The following is a 25,245-nucleotide window of genomic DNA, read 5'->3' as shown; positions in this document are numbered from 1 at the left end:
ATTCACTAGTCTCCTTCTTTTATTTCTAACTTCCATTTTTCTTCTCTAACCATCAATAGAATAATTCCCATATTATATAATATTCAGTTTTTTTCTTTCTCCTTAATTGCTAGCGTTAATCTATTCATTTCTGCACATTCTAATATTTTCCTAATCACATTATCATCAGTAGGAATCTCTTCACCTTTCCAGTTTTGTGTAAATACAATTCTAGCTGCAGTTAGTACATGGATAATTAAATATGCATTCTCTTTACTATAAGTTTCAGGTAAAATCCCCAACAAAAATATTTTTGGTTTTAAATCAGTAGGTTGTTTTATCATCTTTTCCAGCCAGATATGTAGCTCTTTTCCTGTCCTCTTAGTTTTCCAGTGCTTCAGGGTCTTTGAAAGATGTGGTTCAATGATTCCAAGAATGCCAGCTCCTTCAATATTCTGGGATGTAATCCACCTGGTCCTGGTAAATTGAACTCATCTAGGGTAGACAGATGTTCTCTTACTATTTTCTTGTCTATTTTAATTTGTATTCCTAGTCTGTTTTTTATGCTTCTGTTTTGGTAGATTGGACCATTTTTTTTCCTTTTGGGTGAAGACAGATGCAAAGAATTAATTAAGGAGCTCTGCTTTCTCCCTGCTGCATGTCACGTCCTTGCTATCTTCCTTCATTAGTGGACTGATTGTTTCATTGACTTTGGTTTTTACATGTTGAAACTTTTTTTTTTTTTACATTTGTTGCAAATCTTACTTCATTCTGAGCCTTAGCTTACCTGGTTTCATCTTTGCAGATTCGGGCCATATGTTGGTATTCTGCCTTAGTTATGTGCTTTTTTTCCATTTTTTATACTTATCCTTTTTGTCTTTCAGTTTACCAGAAAGTTCTTTATGCTACCATGTTGGTTTCTTCTTGGATTTCTTATTTTTTTCCAGCAGTATTGTGGTGGACTGGACTTTTATAATTATATTTTTCAGAGTATCCCAAGCATTTGGAATTATTTTCCCCTTTAAGTTTTTCATCCATGGAATCCTTCCCAAGCTCTAAGTTTGTTGAAATCAGCTCATTTAAAATCAAAGACACTAGTTTAATTTTGTTCTATTGCTTGTGACTGCAGTATATTGAATTCCAATATGATATGGTCACTCTTCCCAAAGTTCCTGCAACTTCAACCCCATTTATTGTTTATCTTTGTTAGTAAGAATTAAGTCCAGTATAGTTGACCTTTTAGTACCCTCTTTCTTTTTGGATGACAAAGTTGTCAGCTAGGCTCGTAAGGAACCTGTTTGATCTCCCACGTGATGCAGAGTTTGTTTCCTAGTTGATGTCAGGGTAGTTAAAGTCCTTCATTACCATTGTGGTGTATTTCCTGCACACACTAGTTAATTGATTAGCAAAATCTAATTTCATCTGTTTCTACTTGGTTGGGCAGTCTGTAGTATAACCTATGGCAATGTCATTCCCCCCTCTTTTATATTAACACTTATAGCAATAGCACATACACTTATATACCGCTTTACAGTGCTTTACAGTCCTCTCTAAGCGATTTACAGTGTCAGCATATTGCCTCCCAAAATCTGGTTCTCCATTTTACTGACTGTGGAAGGATGGAAGGCTGAGTCACCCTTGAGCCTGGTGAGATTCGAACTGGCAAATTGCAGGCAGCCAGCAGCCAGCAGAAGTCGCCTGCAATACTGCATACTAACCACTGTGCCACTGTGGCATATACAAGGAGGCTTTCATACTTGCTTTTATGTACTTCTTAAAGAGGTGTAGTGATTTTTTTTACATATAATGCAACTCCAATTCTTCTTTTGTTAAGTCTGTTATTTAACAATTTATATCCTTCCAGCAGTATATTCCAGTCATGAGTTTCATCTCACCAAGTTTTGGTAATGGCAACTATATCATACCTACCCTCATATACTAGTACTTCAAGTTCACCCTATTTGTTCTCCAAACTTTGAGCATTAGGCATCTGAGTCCTTTATGGTTTTTCTTGGATATGCTTCCTATATGTCCTGTCTTATGTTTGATTGGTTGTTTTGGGGTTTATGCCTGGGGTTAGGTTCTAAAGAGCCTAAAGACTGGTCATCCTCTCCCCTCAGTTTTAGTTTAAAGCCCTTTGGATAATCTGAACCGTTGTTTTCCAAATACATTCTTCCTGGTTTTTGTGAAGTGCTGCTCATCTCCTACCAGAAGTCCTTCATGCAGGTAATGCAGACCATGGTCTAGAAATCTCTTAAACCAGTGGTTTATTCCTGCAATCCTTTGTTCCCTCATTGGATGTTGACCTTTTGTTTGAAGTACAGATGAAAACACCACCTATGCTCTTAACTCCTTAATTTTGTTGCCAAGCTGCTCATAGTCTCTTAATATTGTTTTCAGGTTCATTGTTGTATCATTCATCTGCAGATGAAAGAGAAAAAAAGGGATAGTAATCTGTGGGCTTGATTATTTTACTAAGACTCTCAACCACATCTTTGATTTTTGCTCCAGAGACAACCTCCCTCCCTAGATTGATTGTCCAGTCTACAGACTGCTGATTCGGTTCCCTTGAGAAGTGAATTTCCTATCATTAACACTTGGGGTTTTTTTTGGTGGTGGTGGGGAGTCTAAGCTACCTTTCTTCCTATCACAGGAACACTTGATGATGTCCCTTCTTCAGGCGTTTGCATGATTTCTTCCAAGGGATGGCTATAAAATCGAATGCTCAACTCCAATGATGCTGCACTGGACTGGACTAGACCAAGGGTTACCAACTCAGGGACCACTAAATCAGTGGTGGAATTCAAATTTTTTTACTATCGGTTCTGGGGGCGTGGCTTATTTGGTGGGTGTGGCTTGGTGGTCATGTGACTGGGTGGGTGTGGCTTAGTGGTCACGCGACTGGCTGGACGTGCTTGGTGGTCATGTGACTGGGTGGCCGTGGCCAACTCAATGTCACTCACATCAAGGGGTGCCTCACCTGGCCCCTCCCCTCCCAGCCATTCCTTGTCACCCAGCCTCAACTTATCTATAGTTCTGTAAAAATGCTGTTCACCTTTTTTGACTTTATTATCTGCATACTATAGATGTACTTTCATGGACCACTGAAAGGAGAAAATGGCTCACATGCTTTACTCAAGAGTGTGATATAGGCAACAGGCTTTTAAGGGGCTGCCACAAAGAAAGGAGGGGGATGTATTTTCCAAAGCACCAGGAGGCAAACAAGAAGCAATGGATGGAAACTGAACAAAGAGAGAAGCAACCTAAAACTAAGGAGAAACTTTCTGACAGTGAGAACAATTAACCAGTGGACCTGCTTGTCCCCAGAAGTTCTGGGTGATCAATCACTGGAAATTTTTAAAAGACTGGACAGCCATTTCTCTGAAATGGTATAGGGTTCCCCCCAAAGTCCCTTCTAAGTGTTATTCTGACACCTTTCCCAGGACCTCTACTCAGAGTTTGGCATCCTCAGTTTTCCTGCCTGAGCAGGGGCTTGGACTAGAAGACCTCCAAACTCCCTTTCAGCTCTGTTAAACACACATGTATTTATGTTCTGGACTATAGACATTGAATGCATGTAAACCCTGAAAAATATGTGGTAGCCCTGGGCAAAAGAAAGGCAGTAGAATCACTCTAGGTGTAGGGACAGTGTAAAATATTAACACATGATAAATAATGGAACAATTAAAAATAATAGCACAGAGTTTTCTCTCTCTCTCTCTCCCTATTTCTTTTTCTTTCTTTCTCTTTCTTTGTCTCTTTCTGTCTTTCTCTCCCTTCCTTTCTTTTTCTCTCTCTCTCACACACACCACATACACACACACTCTCTCTCTCCCTATTCTTTCTTTCTTTCTTTCTTTCTTTCTTTCTTTCTTTCTTTCTTTCTTTCTTTCTTTCTTTCTTTCTTTTTCTTATTTCTTTCTTTCTCTTTCTTTCTCTTTTTTCCTCTTTCTTCCTCTCCCTTTCTTTCTTTCTTTCTTTCTTTCTTTCTTTCTTTCTTTCTTTCTTTCTTTCTTTCTTTCTTTCTTTCTTTCTTTCTTTCTTTCTCTGTTTTCTTTCTTCTCTCTCTCTCTCTCTCACACACACACACCCGTCAGCCTTCATTCCCTCTCACTCCAGGCACCGTACTCACAAGGGGAAGTGAATCCAGCATTAGAGAAATTCTGCAGGTAAATGGACTTGCATTTGAAGCTCCTGCAAACTTCCCCATGGCTGGATTCCCCTCCCCCAGCGTTCTTTCCCTCTCGCTCCAGGCACTTTACTTACAAGAGGAAGCGATACTTCTAGTGTCCATGAAGAATCCAGCCTTGGAACAGTTTTGCAGGTTAACGGACCGCTGCTCCACCCACAGTCATATGTTTTCAAGTGGCTGCTTGAAAATGCATGGCTAGGGCGGGGGAGCAGTCCTCCTTTTAACTGGGGCAGCGAGCATCGGGTGGGCGGGGCAAGTGAGTGAGAGGAAACTGGGCGACCGGATTAGGGGCGTGGCCAGATAGATGTTGCGACCGGTTTGGCGAGCCACGCCAAATTCTTGCTACCAGTTCACCCGAGTAGGTGCGAACCGGCTGAATAGCACCTCTGCACTAAATTCATAATTTTAAATCCTGCAGACCACTAATATGATCTGCCTAATGACTGGCTGGTTGGGCGTGGCTAGATGGTTATGTGACTGGATGGGCATGGCCAACTCAATGTCACTCACATTGAGGGGCGTCTTGCCTGCCACTACTCACTCCTCCCCTCCCAGCCTACTCCTTCCCTCCCTGCCCAGGCCCCTTAGGGCCCCAACAGGAAGCAACCACCAGAAAGTCAAAACAATTGGTCAGTTCAAAATTGGAGCGAATTTAGCAGCCACCAGTGAAAAGAAAAGTAGAAACCGCAAAACAATATTTACAGTTGCCCGCCCCCCCCCCCCAAAACAACTCAGCTCTAATGTTCAAATTGATCTGACCAGAGGGGCCTGAGGGGTGCAAAAAAGCCTAGGCTATGAGCTGAGATGGTCGCCAGTTCCAGCCATGATGAGTCATTACAAGGTCCTCCAGCTCCCTGCCCAGCCTTCGCCCAAAGTCCGACCGGAGGCTGAAGCAGACCCCAAGTTGAATTTGCTTAAAGTTCGGGAGTCCAGCAAAATCAAACATTCATTTATCTGGGCCAGAGAGTTTAAAGACCCCTGATTTATGCAGTATAACTTTTCCGTGGGCCACAGTTTCCATAACACCAAGCCACCGACCCCATAGGCAGCACATATTGTCTTGTCTTTTTCTTTGGTACTTGCTATCTGTCAAAAAAGTTCATGTACAGGTTCATTTCTTCTGATAATTGTTTGTTCCTTATTGTTTGGATATAGTCTTCTTCCTTTGGCTGGAGTTTCTCATTTTGTAGGTTGAGTCTCAGAATGGCTAGAATTGCCTCTAGACATTTTACTTTTTCTTCAAGTAAAAAATAAGTAACTACTTGTTCCATATGTGTCCAGGCAGAGAGGCGTGAAATGTACATTTCACATAATTTAATGTACTTAAATGTAATGTAAATATCCACTTACATTATTATATTTCTGAACCAATTCTTTTTTCTGTTTGCCTATTTGCTTTTAAAAAATATAGTAATACATAATTTTAAAAAAGGTTAGTCCAAAAGTTATCAATTTGCAAGCAAAATGTCTTTATGTGCAGGGATGTGAACCATACTGCTTGTTACTACTAATTATTCTGTATTTCCTAAGTAAAACTCACAATGAATTTGGAAGGTCTTCTGCAGATGAAACACCTGAGATAGTCTGAAGAAGCCAAAAGAATGTTGATAAATTGAGTGAAAATTCAGAAGCTTCTCCACTGATTGAATTTTTAAAAAAATAAAATCTCACAAATGATTACATTTTACATTTAGTTGCTAACTCAACAAAAGTTAAAGAGTAAACTAGTCCATCATTCTGGAATATCTCTTTAATTGCTTTTAAAAAAACAAAAAAAGGAAATCCAAAAATAATTATGATACAAAGGCAACACATTAAAAATGCTCTTAAAGTAAAAATTTAACAGAAAAAAGTATAATTATTAATTAAACGTATATGCTGCCCAATAATATATCACTATAAAAGTTAATAATTACACCACAGACATATATATAACTGTATATATAGTTATATACAGTTCCTTAGTTATATATAGTTATATATAATTATATTTACTTATATGTGTATTTATCTAATGTAAATATTATTCATATATTAATTTTTAATTATATAACTATCAATCTTTCTTAATCTATTATATTTTGTATAAATAAGTTCCATATTTCATTATACTTGTCCATTCAAAGTCTATATCTATAGTCAATCTGCTCATAGGTGGTTAGTATGATCAGGCTTCAATTCACTGTGAACAGTAAATGGGACCATACACTGGTGGGATTCAAATAATTTAACAACCGGTTTGCCCAGGGTTGGCTGCCATGGAAGATGCGGCCCATCCCTGTCCTCCAGCTCCTCCCACAACGGCCAACCTGACCTTGGGCAAACTGGTTGTTAAATTACCCCCTTGCTATCAAAGTGGATCCTGGGCGCTGTGCTGCAATGGAGAAACAGAAAATGGAACAGTCAGCATGAGGGAAGGAGGAGGAGCAGGAAGGAGGGAAAATGGCCTCCTTCTTCCCTTGCACTGGCTGCTCCAGTGCCCCTTTCTCCACTGCAGTGCAGAGCCGCCCCGCGCCACAGAGCTTGCCCATTCACCACCACCCAGATGCCCTTGCATTTCCTTGCCTACCTGATTTCCAGCTCTGTTGAGTTTCTCCGTCGTGTTTCTCACCATCATGTGCAGGGAAACAAGTTTGTGGGACTAAAAAAGAAGTATTCCATAGTACTTTACAGCAGGCTGAATCAACCTTGAGCCTGTCAGAATTGAACTCCTGGCTATGGGCAGAATTACCCTGCAATACTGCATTCTAATCACTGTGCCACCACTATCAATTTAACATGGGAAAGGGGGTTGAATCTTTTTATTAGGCATTCCATTCCATAATTTGCTATCTGCTTCTAGAGATACTAGACTTCTAGTATATTTAAATCCTAATATTGTTCAGCCAAAGGTACAATATATGTATATTCCAAAGTTGCCCAAATCAGAAAATTTAACATCAAATATTGGCTTCCAATATTTAATACATCGTTGAACTAATCTTGAATTTGGGAGAAATTACCAACTGATATGGTGATTAACTCATTCTTTATCAATATAAAACATTTCAGAACTATTGAGGTGTATGAGGGAAAAATCATTGAATAATTAATTTGTTGAAACTCTTTATTTTCCTCATCAATTAATTTATTCTTGATTAATTTATTGCATCTTAAAAGCCTAATATTTAAGTATCAGTAAATACGCACAAAAGTAAATACATACAAAAAAGCCTAAAAAGAAGAATTTAGAGAACCAACACAATTAAAAATCTTATCACAGTAAGGCTATATCGCACACTCGAACCCAGAACTCCCAAAACTCTTTAGCTCATCAACCCTTTCATGAAGTTTCCAATTCCATCAACCAAAGCTTTTATAGCCCCATTGACCCTTAGATTTTATTTTAATCACTTTTGGGAACCCTGCTCTAACCCAAGCCCTGGGGGAGCAGCCACGTCTTGAGGGCTCATTCAAATAACATCGCTAGAGGGGGGCCATATGAATTGCAGAGGAATCCAGAGACAAATGAACAAGAGCAGTAGAATACTTTCTTGATTCTTTTGACAAAGCCTAATCCTTCATCTAGATACATTTTATGGATTTCAAGAGAAAAACCAGTATTTGTAAATTGTTGGCTGATCTTGTTTTTCCTACTCCAAAACAATTAACAATTAACTGCTAAATGGGATTTCAGATGAGGAGGAGGAATAAAATGAATCATGAAAACTGATGAGTCAGTTCTCTTCTTTTTGCCTGCCTGGATCAGCTTTCAAGAACCAGAGTTAATTGCATAGGCTTCGGGTACATCTGTATTTCAGGTAGACTCACTGAAACTGGCAATAAAACTATTCATGATTTTAATGCCAGGGGTTTGAATAGTTCCAAGATTAAGAATGGATATAGCTCTGAATTATGATGAATATATTACATATATCTGCATTTCTAATTCATTGGTTGTATAGAAGTATTTCAATTTGACTGGAATATATATAGTACAAGGAAATACCTACTGATCTGTCTAATTACTCTATCTTAACTTGAATTACCCAATGTTGAATTAAAAATGTTGTTGATTTCTTGATCTGTTGGAAATACCGTAACACAAACTTGAGAGTATATCCAGCCTTCCATTAATTGGATAGGGCATGAAATTATTACCTATGACTATCTTTTCATTGAAAGGAACTTGTCTATTACTTTCAGTAGGATTAAATTATAAGTAATTTTGAATTGCCATATGGGCAATTCTTTTAAGTAATTCATTCATCTCTGATGAAAAGATCAAGCTAAAGGAATGATGATCATGCATATACTTTGTCAGGGAAAGAGAAGCAGATTTGAAAAACTCTGCTTAAGAGCACTGCCAAGAGGAAAACAGAAAGCATAGTTACATATCATACAACACAGATAATGCAAACAAGCTATTCATGCCTGCCACAAGGATATTTACGGCATATTCAGCAGTTGTCATGTCAACAGTACACAGAGCTAAATCATGTTCTTAATTTTAACATTAAAACTTGTGCAACCGTATTTTGGTTAGTAACTTGAATTCAGATTCATGGCTGCTTTTGTTTTGACATTAATATGACTATGCTTTTGCTACTGTGTATTCAATGGGAAAAATGCAGAAACAGAGTATAGATGGACTATTACAGACTCCTGTTAGACAACTGGCAGAATGAATGGTCAGGGTAGATCCAAGAAAAGTAGTTTTCCACCAACGGGATGATCTTGAAGCAGAAGAAATCTTCAAATTATGAAATTATTAGTTATGGATTATCTCAGAGTATTTTATCATGTAATAAATAATGATTTCAGTATGATCCATTAGAAAACAATTAGGCAGACATTTAATAAGGGACTCACTTTTACAAACATGGGAGAAAATAAAAAAAGCATTATTTGAAAAGACCAAACTGGATCTCACCTATGGAAGCTATATTATATCCAAATACAAGGGACATTAAAAAATGATTAGATATAAAGAATTGTAGATGAACAGGGGGAATTAAAAACACTGGATAAACTAAAAGAACAAGGGATAATATTATATATTTTCAAATTCAAACTAAATTTTAGAAAGGTGTAAAGGAGCTAGGGATAGATAAAGATTTACAAAAATTGGACCAAATCTTGACAGGCAAGGATATAAAATTTATAACACACATATATAATTACTTACTGGAGGTAGAACTAGAGGAGGAAATTGTTAAGGGACCAATGATTGCCTGAGCGAGAAATGTGGGTCATAATATAAATTTGGATGAGTGGGAAAAGACTTGGACCAAGAACTGGAAGCTGACTTTGTCAACGGCATTCAAAGAAAATCAATATAAAATGTTTTGCAGATGGCACTTAGGGCCGGCACGACCGGCGAAAATGTATCCAACCTTGAAACCGGAATGCTGGAAGTGCAAACAAAAGAAAGGAACGTTTTCCATGTGTGGTGGCAATGTATAGAGGTCAAAAAATACTGGAAGAAAATACAGAGACGGCTTTTTGAGATTACAAAATATAAATTGAAATTGGAACCCGAAACATTTTTATTAGGTATGATTAAAGGGAATTTGAGTAAAAATAAAAGATACCTTATTGTACACATCTTAACTGCAGCAAGAATCATGTTAGCACAAAATTGGAAGAGTGATAAAATACCACCAGATGAAGTTCTGATTCAAAAAATAATGGACTGTGCTGAACTAGATAAATTCACTATGGAACTGAAAGGCAAAGAGGATTGAGAATACTATGCGACATAGGAGAGGTGGTACGAATGGGTGAAGGATAAGGATAAAAATAATGTACAGTCACAAAACAAAAAACATGTATATACAATGACACAATAACTGTTAATGGAAATGAGATTTTTGTATTTTTTGTTTTTTAAAGAATAAAAAATAAATAAAAAAGAAAACTAGGTGAAATTAGGAAGTTTATTATATATAAAAGGTATGTTACGTGAGTCACATGTACATGCTTTGTTTATTTCTCTGAATTAGCCATTATGACGTTATAAAAATGCATATTCAAGACAAAAACTAGAAGAGCTTAATGTCTACAATTATTAGTAGTATAGAAGGCTCTACCAGTGTTTGAGCACTTATTCCCACAAAAAGAGAAAAACTTAGAAAGTATAACTCATACTTCTTCCACTACAAAACTATTTTTTATTTCTATTTCTATTTTTTCTATTCTATTTTTTAGAATCCAATAGAAGCAAAAGAAATATTGAAAAACAAAGTGTTTCCCCCTTAATACCCATCCTTGCACTAAGATAAATATGATCAAGGCCATCTTGAGGCCTGAGGCACAGGGAGTCCTGGCTGAGGTTTCAGTGTTTAAAAAAACCAATCTCACTGGGGTCTACTGTGAAGCTGGTACCCATCAAGCAACCTAGGCATCTGCTTAAAATGGGACAACAGAATAAATGATTTAAATAAAGGGTAAATAAAATAATTAATTAAATAAAGTTTATATCCCCCATTATATTTTTTTCAAAATAAATAGCAATCAACACCGGAACTGGTTTAAAATTACTGTTACAAATTCACAAAAAAAAAAAAAAAAAATCCAAGCAAAAGAAACAATAAGCAATTTTTCCCACATTAAAACTGAAAAGCTATTTCACCCTTTGAATCAACATAATGCTAGTCTCAGAAAGCTCCAAAATGGATCTTAGTGAGAACCGGGCAGGAGGTATAGTAGAGAGGTTGAGTATCCAAATAATTCTTACACATACAAACACAAATACTTCTAACCTGGGGAATAATTTAGATATAAAGTGTGAATATAGGTTGCTTTTGGTTGATCTAAATGAATTCTGCCTCATCACAAACAATATCAAATTGTAACAACAAAAACAACCTGTTGCAAATTCCAATGAGGCCAAAAATAATATGAAACTATTATGATCCACACAATCAATAATGCACAGTCTATCAGTAAGTATAATTTTCCATATAAATTTTGCACAAAGCATTTACATTTTGAAAAAAATGTAAATAGAAAAATTGTACATTGAAATAGTTGGACATATATACACACATTAATTGTTGTATAAACCGTAGTGTTTTAGGAAAGGGCATATAAAACATTGTATATATGGAAAACCACTTTATGGAAATTTGCAAATAAGAATAAATGCAAATTTTCCTGAAGTCTAAAAAGAAAACCAGACGGAACTAGAATGATGTTATTTTGCAAACCTGTTGTGGACCTGCATTTAAACTGATGGATAAATTTCTTAAACTGAAGGGATTTTGTATTGTTTACAAATGTCCAAATAGAAAGGAAAGGTATTGAATGCTGCTGCTTTCCACTTCTACTTTGCAAAAATCTATAAATGGTAGAAGTTTAGAAACAATTTGAGCATTCTGACATTAGTCTCATGGTACATAAATTAAATATTACCAATTATACGTTTGTCAGCATAAACTGGGCTGATCAGCACTACAACAGAACTTCAGCTTTAAAAAATTATAAATCAAACTGAAGAATGAAAAGAGAGGACAACAATGCAACAATCAATTATGTTGACTGAATTCTTTACATAATGTGAATAAATGATAATTTCAGAGAGCAGAAAAGCAGAGATAGATGCTATCCAATACCAAAACAGATTTAAATTTTTTTACCAAACAGATCATTAACATGCTTAAAGAGGAATTCAAACATGTTCTTTCAAAAGTTATCCCCATGCATTCAGTTAATTAATTATGTAGATTAATTTCTATATAAGTGCACATGGGACTCCTTACATCAGCTCATCATTAAACACAGGAGATTAAAATAAGAAAACTAAAGCATTTGAGACCGGGTATATATAAAATGAATTTATTATCAGATGCGTTTTTCAAAAAAATATGAAACTGCAGAATCCAAACAAGTAACAAGATTAAGTGAAGCTGATCAATGCAATAGCCACAACCTGGATTTGTTACACGCAGATGAAATCATTGTCATGTACTTTTCTATGTTATATACAGTATACATGTGAAGAAATAAAATAGGGACTATATCATGGATTATTCATCCATAATCTTCAGCCACCAAATCATAATTTCATGGGGTGTTTTTTTTTTGCTTGAACATATGATATGTATCAATTTATCTGCTCTGCACCTACTTTGCAATTTACTTTTCTTGTACTTTTTATCATTTCATTTCTTAAGCATTTCTGGTCCATTCCCCACAATCTGAGATGGGAAAACACTACTGTAATCTAACAATAACAACAAAAATCCTCAGCTATATATACTCAGAAATTTAAATGGCTCATATCTTGCAAGGGTGGTGGTGATGGAGGAAAGCAAGCAAGCAGACAAGAAACTCACTTTTCACAAAAGTACATCACTAACTTTTCTTCCTTGATTTGAGTCTATGTTCAATGTGTAACATTAGGGAATGAAAGACCATAAACATATGATATAAATCTGCATTGCTCCATTAACATGTGCATCTTATATATGACTAAAATATGGACATCAGTGAAAGGAGGGGAAAGTTCCTATCACATTTTCTCCCAGCTACATACAGTACATACAAAGTTATTAAATTGAGAATTATTGCTGGTGATCCTAAATTTTAAACTTCTACTTTCAGCTTGTCTACAAACTGGCAACATCTGCAGTGGCTTCCAGACTACACACAGACATGTCTGATGTGAATTATTTAACACAAAGTGCCATGACCTCCATTAACAAAGGGAGATGCTTTAAGACCTGTGGACAAGCACCCTGGGAAGCAGCTGGATTTGAGTCAGGCTTATTGAAAATGGGCGAGAATTTATTGTATGGTGAGATTTGTCATTAAAGAAAATCCAAAGAAATGTGTTTCAATACAGCATTTGATCAGTGGAGACAGTAAGAGGCATAGTTGTATATTTTCTTCAGTCAGCAATCTCATCACCATCTTCATCTCCTTCTGTCTTTTTTTCCTCTCTCTTTTTGACATGCACACACAGAGGGGGGGGGAACTTAGTAATGACAGTGTACTTTGAAAAAGTAAAATGATATTTCAGCATTTGCTTCATTTACAAGCAAGAAAAGAAATGAATGGGGAGGGAGAGAAAAGAAAGACTCGCACTTCAAGGCTTTAAATGTGAAACTTCCTAATCCCCTGAAGTCCACACTAGACTTCTAGCCTCCATGGAAACACCAAAGCATTCATCCAAGTGATTGGCCTCCAATGAATTTTAGATAAGAGAGAAGGGAAGGGAATTGATGTGATTTTAATGCAGAAGAAAGAGCTGGAAGGGAGGTCCACTTGGTTCATATTTGAATAAAGCAAACAGGGCAGACAAAAGGCTGACAGCAGTAAATGACATTGTCAGGACAAAAATTATCAGCCAGTTTACAATCTGTTTGCTTATGTTGAGCAAACACCATGTGGGTGGCATCCCTCTGGCTTCGTGAATGGCAGAAATACTTGCGGGCTCCAGAGAAAGGAGGCTATCTCTCCTGCTACAGTCCTGCCACTATTAGATAGCCATTTGACAGCCCACACTGAAAGGGGAATTTGGGGCTGGGCATTTATTTATTTATTTAGTTAACTCAAGGTGTATGTGTATGTGTGTGTGTGATTATTTTTTAAAATCTATATAACAAACTTCAACTGGGAAGACATGCTCACCTTTTTAAGGATTATTCAATAAGCTTAATCAACAAGGGACAATCTACTGAACCAATGCTTCTACAAAATAAAAACTTTTGATCATCTATATTACTTTGCAAGGTTTTGAGTCAGAATATCATGAAATAACTCCAAGCCTGCTGCATTAGGCTCCTTAGAAGATTTACTAGATTGTGTTTGCTTTAAAGGGGGAGATAGTTCTTACATGTATATGGGCTTTATTAAAAATCATTCACCAATTCTATTAAAAAACAGCAACTATTCAAAAAAAAAAAAACCACCTGCACTTAGTAGGAGATTTATCTGTAAACAAGCAACTTTCTGCATTTGAAAGCGGTAGTCTTTCTAATTTTTTTTAGATATGGGTGGAAATTCTTGTTGTAAGGCTTTTCTGTATCCCACCAATACACATTAGGATGCATCTTTTAATGTAGCATATCAACAATTAGGGTTGCTATCTGTGATATAGGATTAGTTGTTTGCATATTGGGACTAGATGACCACTAGATGGCAGCAGGGACTCAAAAACTATCTTCGATGCCATCTACTGGTACCATGATATTTTGCAGTTTGGATATGATAACCCTATTGCAAGGGTGTCAAACTCAAGGCCCACGGGGCTGGCCTGGAAATAGCAAAGGAGCAGCCCGCAGTGAAAACAAGGTGTGTGTGGGGGGCTGCGTGAGGCCCCCCCATGCCCCATTTTCGGCCTGGACGGTTTCCTGCAGCTCTCTGCTGGCCAAAATGGGGCACAGGGTGCCACGAGGAGGCCGCAGGCACCCCATTTTGGCCAGCAGGTGTTGCAGGAGGGGTCTGTCACATCACCCCTCCTCCCTGGCTGGCCCACAGAGGAGAACTACAACGCTGATCTGGCCCTCAAAGAAATCCAGTTTAACACTCCTGCCCTATTGTATATAACTGGATTTGTACTCTATTCTGTTGCCCAGTTGGGCCTTTCTTCAGTGTTTCTTAAATTCTATTCATTATTTGAATATATGTTCCTCTTTCATTTTTATTTTTCTATTGTCATGATTCCATTCTGACCTATCAATATTATATGTAAAGCAAGCTTCTGCTATTATACAAAATATTCTCAAGTAGGTCACTGTCAGCTGCTACCTCAATGCTTGCTTGTGCTTCGCTACTATTCAGTGACAGACTGCCATGAACTACTAAGGGGAGGGGGGAAAGGGGAAAAAACGAAACTAAGTGCTGTATCTTTTTGAGATGCTGCTTCAAGGTCATCCAGCATAACAGCTGCATACCATCCTGTGCTTGAACTGACCGTTATGATAATATCTTGCCTGAACCTGACTGGTTATACAGGGGTGGGCAATTGGAGGTAGCTAAAGGGAGGGAAAAGTTGAACTAAGGGATTTTGGCAAGCGATTCTCAGTTCTGGTTATGCATTATTGCGATACACTTGAATTCTAATAAAAAATATACATTTCCCAACAAATGGACCCTATGATCATTTCTATTTAGAGGCTTAAGTGGTGGAAGTTCTGACAACCACTTTGGGCCAAATTATATTTTACTTTAAAGATATGATCATTTTTCTTACTTCTCTTGAATAAATGTAGTGGTTTCTAATTGAAGACTGAGACCTTAATATAGAGTTAAGAGGGCCTTAATTGTTTGTTCTTTGTCCTCGATCTGGATGAGGTCTCAATTCACTGTTTACAATACCAATAAGTAACATATTCATTTAAACAATTTATTTTGAGAATATAAATTATAGACACAAAGATCTGGTTCAGCTCATTGGGGTGAAGGAGCTATCCCCAATCTGACTGAACCTTCTGAGCTTATTCTAGATTTTAAAAAAGAAGAAAAGAATACTATTATGATTAAAGGGCATGTACTTACTCATCCAGGGAATGAAGACTTTTATTCTTCTAATCTCCTGATCTAGGTTTTAACTGCAGCAACAAAAGCATTTATTCATTACGTTTGAAAAATGTCAACACTTCACCATTGTTTTTTAATTTTTGCATGAACTAATGTTGTTACCTCCTTACTGGAGATGAAAACCAGTAAAAATAATAGGAATTCAAGGATAATGAGATGTGAATAAGGGACTTAGAAATTCTCATTCATGTACAGAATAACAGTGGCATCAAACAAGATCCTGTTCAGAATATTTGGTTTCTGAGCAGTTAACTCTTGTCTTTGGAAATGCAGAATTAGTTTGTTGTTTCTCCGCAATATCTAACAATCCAAAAGTTAATTTCACTGTTTATGCAGGCTTGATTTAATTTTCATAGCTAACATCTGTGTGGATAGTCCTTTGCTCCATGAATCTGTACAGTACAGAATTGTTTTAATATAATTTTAGAATCCTATCCAGTGTACTCAATGTATTCAGAGATACTGAATGTTTTGCTTGATTAACTTGATTTTTTTCTTCCCAGGATTACAGTAACTGGACTACAAAAATCTATATGACAATAAAACTAGAATTTTCTGCATCACTGTTACTATGGATTTTTTCAACCCAGTTATGGTAGCTTTAAATAAATGTCCTGAAACATCATATATTTATTTATATCCAATTTTTCATTCAGAAATTCAAGCTGGCTTATACAATCACTTTTTTACATTTCTAAGAATTATGTGATACAGCATTTGCATTGTAATAATTAAATATTTAGGTTGAAATATAACCAAAGTTAATGTACTTTATGAAGCACATATTAATGTGAATGTATAAATCTATATGTGTGTTTTTAGGCCTGCAGATTAAGGCATCAAAAGGAGGCAATGGCCATCTTTCAGTACTTTTGGAAGATCGTTCAAGAGCGTTATCCTTATTCAGAATAAGTCTTACTGAAGTCAGAGAAATTTATTTCTGAGTGAAATTGCCAATGAGTATATAATAAGCCGCCACCATAGAATTTTATAATAGTGATTTTCATTGATTGATTATGCACTGTATTAAATGTATTATGTTGTGAGCTGAAAATCTAATTTGTCTGGGAGGATAGGAAAGAATAAATCTCTGTCCTGTTCCATTCACCCACCCACCCCAATTAATTTACACCAGCTCTGAGCATATATTAGTTTTTTTGACTGATAAAAGTATGATTGGAAAGAAAGGGCACAGAGTTAATAATGCATATATTCAGTTGGAATATCTCTAAGTCACACAGCAGTATGTTCAGACAGGGCAGTAAAAACCCAAGAGAAATAATTCTGAAATATGTTATATCTTGAATTTGTGTAATCCAGCTAAGGCCCATGTTTTCAATATCTGGTTGCTTCTATTGGGAAGGAGACAACTTGCATTGGTATGCATGTACACACATATATACACATATGCATATAAGTATTTCACAAAAAACTGAAGCAGTTTAAATAGGAGTTTATGATATGAAAAAGGAAATTGTTTTTCACTTTTTCAAAAATGTGAGAAATAGAGGGAGGATTATAGATAAAGAAGAGGAAGGGGGCAAATCTTCTCCCATATCACTATTCTAAGAATAGTTGCCTGTTTCCAGCCCTTAGTTACAAAATACTTCACTAACCTTCTAAGGGAATGAACAGCCTTTCTGATTTGCACATGTACTAGCATACCCTGATTTTGTTTAAAAAAACAAAAAAGCTGCAGTAAATACAGAATCCCATTTAGATTCTGTAAATGCAGTAAATACAGAATCCCATCCCTGTCTATAGAATCCCATTTTTCTTTCTGAAGCTTGATTGTACAGTAGACATGGTATCTTAAGTGTAACAGACAGGAGGATATAGATCTTTTTGTTGTTGTGGATCAAATTGTGTTCATTTCATGCAGATTAGAAAGTGGCAAGAAAGGAAAGAAATTGTTTAGCAGCACCTCACTTGTTTGATCAGGATGAAAATAACAAAGACAGGTAAGTATAGCCTGTTTGTTGCAGATAAAGGCAGGGTAATAAAAATACAAGAATACAGCAATTGCCTTTTAGGCAGCTAAGCATCAAAACCATTCACTTCTATGGAAAGTTTATCCAGTTATTGCAAACCGGATGACACACTGTATGTTGTGTTATTCTTTGCATTTTAATCTAAATTGCAGCTTCTTTTCCCTCTGATGCGACAATCGGTCATAAAGAGTTGACCACCATTAAAACTGTTTGATTTGGAGCTCTGTAGTGTTTGACTAAGAGGGTAAATGCAAATTTGATGAAAGAATAAGGATAAATTTACATATCAGCTCCAGCTCACATGGAGAGAGTAAACATTCTGTTTATCTCGAGTGTCACTTTATGATTTCAGCAGAAAAAAAACTGACCTTGGCCCAATCATTGCAAGAAGCTTGAATGAAATATATTGTTGTCTAAATACAATTTACTCAAGTAGAACTTGTCACTAAACCCTGGGTAACTCAGCAAACAGGGTTAGACAGCAGGGGCACAAAACAGAATTGTTGAGATAAACTCCTAGATGAAATTCTTGAATGCAGTAACATGAAAAGAAGGAAATTAACTCTGTTACAGTTTCTTTATTCAGAAGGCCTATGTGAGATAGCGGCATCTAAATTTGCTGTTATAGGTTTCAAATATCTTAATAATCACAAAAGACACTAAGGCGAGCTTTTTCAATTCCCAATGATATAAAGGAAAGACAGTAAGACCTGGAGATTAATGAAACACAAGAACACCTAAATTAATCAGTTAACTCCAAATCAGAAACCATTACTTTATTTGAAGCACGCTGATTTAATCAAATTAGAAAATTATTGTTACAAATAATTTCTGATTTCTATAACGAAGGGTGTAGATAGTACGGCTGCACATGTTTTGAAAATAATGTAAAAAAGTCCTTTGGACTCTGTATGTCCGTGATGACAGAATCTCTTTGCTAAAAAATAGAATGACTAAACTTTCTTCAGACTTAGGCATGACCCTTCAGGTGTGGGAGAGGCACAAAAAAACTGCTTTAAGGAATCCGTGCATTAAAATGAATACAGTTGCAAAACCTGAGAAAAATATATGCTGCTTTAATGAATAAGTGTAAATCAGGGGTCCAAAGCATTTCAGAATATTTTTTAAAATATGTGTAGCGTGAAATTGTTTGACTTAGTCAATAGATGGTGCCAGTCATAGATTTTTCTAAATGGAAGCTGATATATCTTTTGACTAGAGATCCCATTAACTTGGAGGTCTGCATCCTCAGAGGCTGACGCTAGCACTAATAATGTTACCTAGTTAGGGTAATGAAATGTCTGCAAGAAAATAAGCAAGCACCAAGGACCCCTCATTTCAACCCTGAGCTACAAACATTCTCCTTTATTGGTGCTGTCACTCCATTTTAAAAACAGTGAATTTCAGAAGCATCTGCTGATGGCTACCATTACCTTTATTTCCTAGAGAAAAAAACAAGAACTATTTTCCATTCTAAGCTTGGAGAAGAGGAGTAGTCCAGGAGTTGAGCATTCTTCCTACCATTTTTCAATTATCAATAAGTCTGGGCTGGCAGGGAGTTCCTTCTCAGCATTGCCTGGCCACTGGGAAAGGAATAGGAAAAAAAAATCTGTTACTTGGTTCTACCAGCTGTGTGCAGAGGGCATTTTCTTTTAAGAGAAATGTACGCTGAGAACAATGGGAAAGAGCAGAAAGCTGGGTGGAACAAAGCAGGGTGACAGTTTTTTGAGAGTGCAGGGTAGCATCACCATGGGGACTTGAGTCCTCCTTACCCAAGCCTTCCCTGAATATAAATAGCAATATTATTTATTTATTTATTATTTATTCATTCATTCAATCAATCATTCATCTATTTTATCATAGGATAAACTTTGGGCAGCTTACAATCTTTTGGTATTTTGTACTTTTTAAAAAATCAGTCAGAATTGTATCAATGCTCTAGTATTATCAAACTATATTCACTCTATTTTTGTTTACTTTTTTATAGAGTGAGAAAATGTATGTAACATGGTTTAACTTTTTCAAAAAATGTTTTATCCACTCTCTTCTGTTTTTTTGTTGATTACTTATGATACAAATAACCATACTATAAAAATATTTTTGTTAAAAAATGCTGAAGATGAAAGCAGCATCTCAAGTGATCAAATGGTAAAATTGTGGGGAAAGGAAATGGAAAATTTTTAAAACAATTATTACTCACACAAATTCAACAGTTTTTAGGACCAGCAATTTTAAAAGCTGAGGAATTATGGCTATGTTTAAATGATTGCTCTAGAACTGGATTAAATCCAAGTAGACCAAGTTGAAGCCTACAAGTTTACATTATAGAAACTATGGCGGGTTACACATTCCTTTGGTTCAGGAAGACCCGAAGCCATAATAGATGCGTTAAGGGTGTCAGAAGACTCTTTGTTGACTTTGCTTGCAACACACTAAACCTATTTCTTCTCTGCCAGTTATTGCTTATGACAGTGGTGATAATGCTTTTGGCAAATAAACAGTAAAACTTCCCTCACCCCACCCCACCTACATATTGTTTCCCGATAAGAAACGTAGACGTAAATCATTGTGCTTTTAATAAAAGACATCTTTTTACGCAAATTAATTTTCAGAAAATGTAGCTTGTCCATTGTTATCAGCATCTGACCCATTGACCTCAATTACAAAAGAAGGGACCGAACAAACGGCCCGATAAAGCTGAGGCCGTAGGCGCACAGAAGCGGGCTTCTTAAGGCGTTGCCTTAGCCGGAAACAAAATGGGCGCTGCGTGTCATTCCCAGACCCGCTCGGCCTCGGCCGCGGCCCACACGCACCGCGGCTCTCTATTGAAAAAGGGGAGACCTGTTGAGGGGAGAGGGGTCTGTTTCTTTCCCTTGGCCGGTGCCTGGTTCACAATGGAACCGTTTTCTTGAAAAGCTGCGTAGAAACCGCGTTGGGTCTGACCAAAAAGCGATTGCAAGATAAATATATATGGAAGGATATTACAGTACAGTATGCTGGTTTGTGCTTTACTGTTGCAGAGTCCCGAGGCCGTTTCCTCAGCCTCCCTCATAACGGGAGGAAATCCAGCGAGTTTGGTGAGCGCATTCGCCCACTTCTTTTCCGCCAAGCTCAAAGGCCGAATTGCTTAAAGCAAAGCCAAACGCCGCGCTTTCCCTTGCAGCATTTGATTCAGAAACTCCGCTTATTCTCCGCCAACCGCCGCAGCTGTTTAGGTCTCGGCTAGAGGTAAAATACAGGAGGAAACCGTCACTGTCAAAGTAGGGAAAACGGAGCGTTTTTCCTTGCATCATTAGCAAAGACCGAGGTTTAATTAGCTGAGCTATTACTTGGGGAGCTCGGATTTTCTGACTAATAAAGAGTCTATAAGAAATGGATAGGGATTTAATTCATATTCAGTCGTAGACTATGTTTCTCAAAATTAGTTGTCAACACATAAAAAAGCATAATTGAAAACGTGGGGGTAAGAGAAACCAAAAATATTAATCTGGCAGATATTGGGATCTATTTTGCTTAAGTTCTACAAAATAGTTAAGATTTGTTGTTGTTTTATCAGAGAATTGCCAATAATTGTAATGAACCTTGATTCCTTGAATCAAATGGATGCCAAAATTTGACAACAGCCACTAAATTGCTTGTATGTGAAACATCTTTAGTTGATTCCTGAGCCTTTTGCTGCCAAATGTGATTCTCCATAATGTAAATATGCTCCCAACTTATTTGAACTTTTTCTGTCTCAGGCAAGTGATTTTTTTTAAACATGCTTGTTTTAATAGCAATTGATCCTGTACATATATCTTCTGCTGTAAGCCTGATTGCACTACTTGACCTTCAGAGCCATCTTTCAAAATTATTACCCAAACAAAGCATCTTCAAGCTGAGCTTGATATCTGAGCTGTCTTGGCTAAAGCTATTTTCTTAGTCCATGACAGAAAATCAACCGCCATGCGTGTCCTGAACCCCAAAAGGTGAGAATAGACTGGCAGCGAGCAACATGAAATCTCCAAAATCCAGGATAGTGGATAGAATACTTATTTGGCCATTTCTACACCTGTGTTGGATAAAATTCTCCTGAAACACTTGACAGTAGGTTGACATTTTGTGTATCCAATCCATATAGATAATACAATTGAGATGGATTCCCCTACTCTGATCTAGCTGCAGCTAGGTTTTGAGTTTATGGTACCAAAGAAAGCAGGGAAACAAGGTGGAGGAGAAAGAGTAGTAGAGAGACTAACAATAGTAATAACACAGGGCAAAGGGGACACAGAAAAAAGAGGGTAACTTCAGCCTGTAGATCCTATTCTGAAGGTTGAACACTTCTACTGAGATGGGTAGGATCTTTGCCACAAGTTGTGCTAGTATGCTTTCTTTCTCATTGTGTTTCATGCACAAAATTTCCTTTCATTCCACTTTTTAACTAGAAGGATATAGAATCCTATAGTCTTCTCCTACCTGCACTCTGTTATGATTAAAGCAGAACAATCTTCGTGTCATTTTTGTTATTGGTGTTTGTGGTAGTTCTAGGACAGGAAAAGGAATTGTTTCTTTCACATCATACTTACAGAATTTGCCAAACTACTGCCTACTAAGAACTGATATCTTCATGAATGATAGTTAGTAGCAGAGATGACCAAATTAATGAAATCCAGACTACACTGTACTACGTGTATCAACATGCAAGTTGTCCTCACTTAATGATCATTTGTTCAGGTACCATTTGAATGTACAATGGTGCTGAACAAGTAGAATCCATGTTTGGTCCTGGAAGATCCAACATTGCAGTGCTTCTGCAGTTATGTGATCTCAGTTGGGGACCTCAGCTACTAGCCCAGATTTCCAGTCATCAAACTCAATGGGCAAACTGGCAAAAAATTGGAAATTCATATGAGGTCCTCACTTAATGATCCACACTGTCCTCACTTAAAAATGGCAACTGGGGACTGAGGGATTGCTGTTGCTTAGCAATGTAATCACATGATGTTACTGTATGCTTCATAACAGCATCGCTTAGTAAGAGAAATTCCAGTCTCAAATACTATTTTAAGTTAGGACTACCTATAAAAGTCTGCTCATTTGATTTATTAACAAATTATTTTGAATAGATTAACACATTTTCCTACAAATTATTATTTTCCTATGAATTTTATAATTACCTAAATGTGTACTTTTTTCACTATAGCAATACATAATTTCCTATGAAACACAACTTTCCTTAATGTACTTCAATTATTGTATACGTAATGTATTTAATGTATATAACCCAGCCATGTTTATTTGTAATAGTAATTTTATTAAAGACTACAATTATCACAATAAAATTAATATAAACTGAAGAAGACTAAAAAGTAAGTGTAGAAAAGAAAGAAAAAAGAAGAAAAACAGAAAAACGGAAAAAATATATAGTAAAAAAAAAGATAAGAAATACAGTACATAAAGAAATGACTTTATCCATTGCAACAACTATAAACTATTTTAGTAACTTATCACTTTCTCTTAAAATACAACAAATTATTACTTCTTCCCACATCCCATCTCTTATCTCCAAACAAATCCATAAAGCATCACCATTTCGGTCCTGATGTCAACAAAAGTACATTAAGGATTACGAGAGAAAATAAATCTATTTTAACCTTGATCAGGTAAATCAACTTTATATCCCTTCCTTTTATTTATAACAATCTTGTTCTCTAGTCCCTTCAGATAATGTTGTAAACCTATTTCTTGTTTTTTTTCTTCCTTCCTTCTCACAAATGTCTTCAAAACTTTAACAAAACTTTTTTATACACCCAATATAGGAAAATTACCCAGGTCACCCTCTTAGTTTGCTATTTGTATTTTGCCTTGAATTATAATCTTTAGTTCCCCATAGTGCTCTCTGGTGTACAATTTTTAAATTTTATCTCACTATTTTAAAAAATTAAAAACATTTTCCCGCAGGAAGAATTATTTATTCCAAAATCTTATTTCAAATTTACGAAGAGCCTTACTTCATTTCAAACTTTCCAAAATGAAAGTTTTATTCACCTTTTTGCTGTTTATTCTGTGTGTGTGTGTGTGTGTGTGTGTGCATGAGTGCCTGTCTGTCTGTCTGTCTGTCTGTCTGTCTGTCTGTCTCTCTCTCTCTCTCACACACACACACACACACACAGGACACAACTGTCTAGACTGGAGCACTTGTGTGTAATCTCAAGTCGTATCTTTGTCTAAGAGGAATTATTCCTCTTTCTGCTGTGGTCATCAGCTCCAATTTTCATGGAACAGACTTCACTCTGCCATTGCTTCCCTGGAAGCCCAGCCATAATATGATAAAGTCTTCCCAAATATGTATTGATTATAATCTTCCTGAATACTATGATTTTTTTCTAGCAGTGTATGCTCTTTCCTGCTGTTACACTCACTGTATCTAAGTGCACATTGGGAAATCAAAATATTTTTGATTTTAAAGAAAATGGTGATAGATTTCTGCACCTCTGTCAGACTGAACTGCAAAAGTCTGAACTGTAGATAGGAGATACTATTTTCAGTCTCTGTCTGAGATCAGTATTCCTTGCAAAGAGAAAATCACTTCAATGGACAAAAACAATTGAACTTGATGTACAGGTTGTATGGTGATTTTCACATGAGGAGAAATAACTATTTTCATTATTCAAAAATACCTAAAGAATACTACCTTTATACAAAAACAAAGGTAGTATTCGATATGTGTCACAAATGCAGATTAAGACATTTTCCACATAATATTCTTTTACCAGCTGTTAAATTAGTAACACTGTTGTTAAGTGAATCTGGCTTCCCCATTGACTTTCCTTGTCAGGTGGTTGCAAAAGGGGATCATGTGACCTTGGGACACTGCAATCATCATAAATATGAGCCAATTGCCAAGCGTCTCAATTTTGATCATGGGGATGCTGTGATGGTCGTAAGTATGAAAAACGATTGTAAGTCACTTTTTTCAGGGACATTGTAACTTTGAATGTTGTAATGTTATAATACTAAATGAACTGTTTTAAGTCGAGGACTACCTGTACTTCTTAAGAAAGAATTAGTAACTATTTTGGGGAAGTATTTGCTATGGATCTAAAAGCATTCTGGTCACAATCCTGAAGCTTAGTGGTGGTGATTAGTGGTTTGGGCAAAAAATACAGAGAAAATATAAAAGTGGCAATTACTAGATTCCACCCCCCTCCTAATATATGAATGGGTGATCCAAGCCTGTAAGGTCTCATTTTCAAAATGAGCCTCACCTCCTCTTCTTTACACTTCCAGTGGGTGGTGACATGGGAGATCTTTGTTGTAGTTTTAGTGACTTTCTGAATAGATTTGTTGATTCAGATAACTTATATGTAGTTTCCGTTATTCACCTTATGAATTAAAAAGGATTCTCACAAAATTACATATTTCATTGACATTGAAGGAGTATTGGGGCTTTCCAAGTTCTTCCCAATAAGAATATAATCACCATTCCATGCAAAATATTACTCCTGATAGAAATGCTAACATCATCTCGGTACTCAATATTATGGATGTTTTAGGCCTTGGGATAACAAAGGAAAT

The sequence above is a fragment of the Notechis scutatus genome, chromosome 3 (assembly GCF_049901735.1).
Source record: "Notechis scutatus isolate UNSWTSFEM ecotype Mainland chromosome 3, rNotScu1.2, whole genome shotgun sequence".
NCBI lineage: Eukaryota > Metazoa > Chordata > Lepidosauria > Squamata > Elapidae > Notechis > Notechis scutatus.
This window is presented reverse-complemented; position numbering follows the sequence as displayed.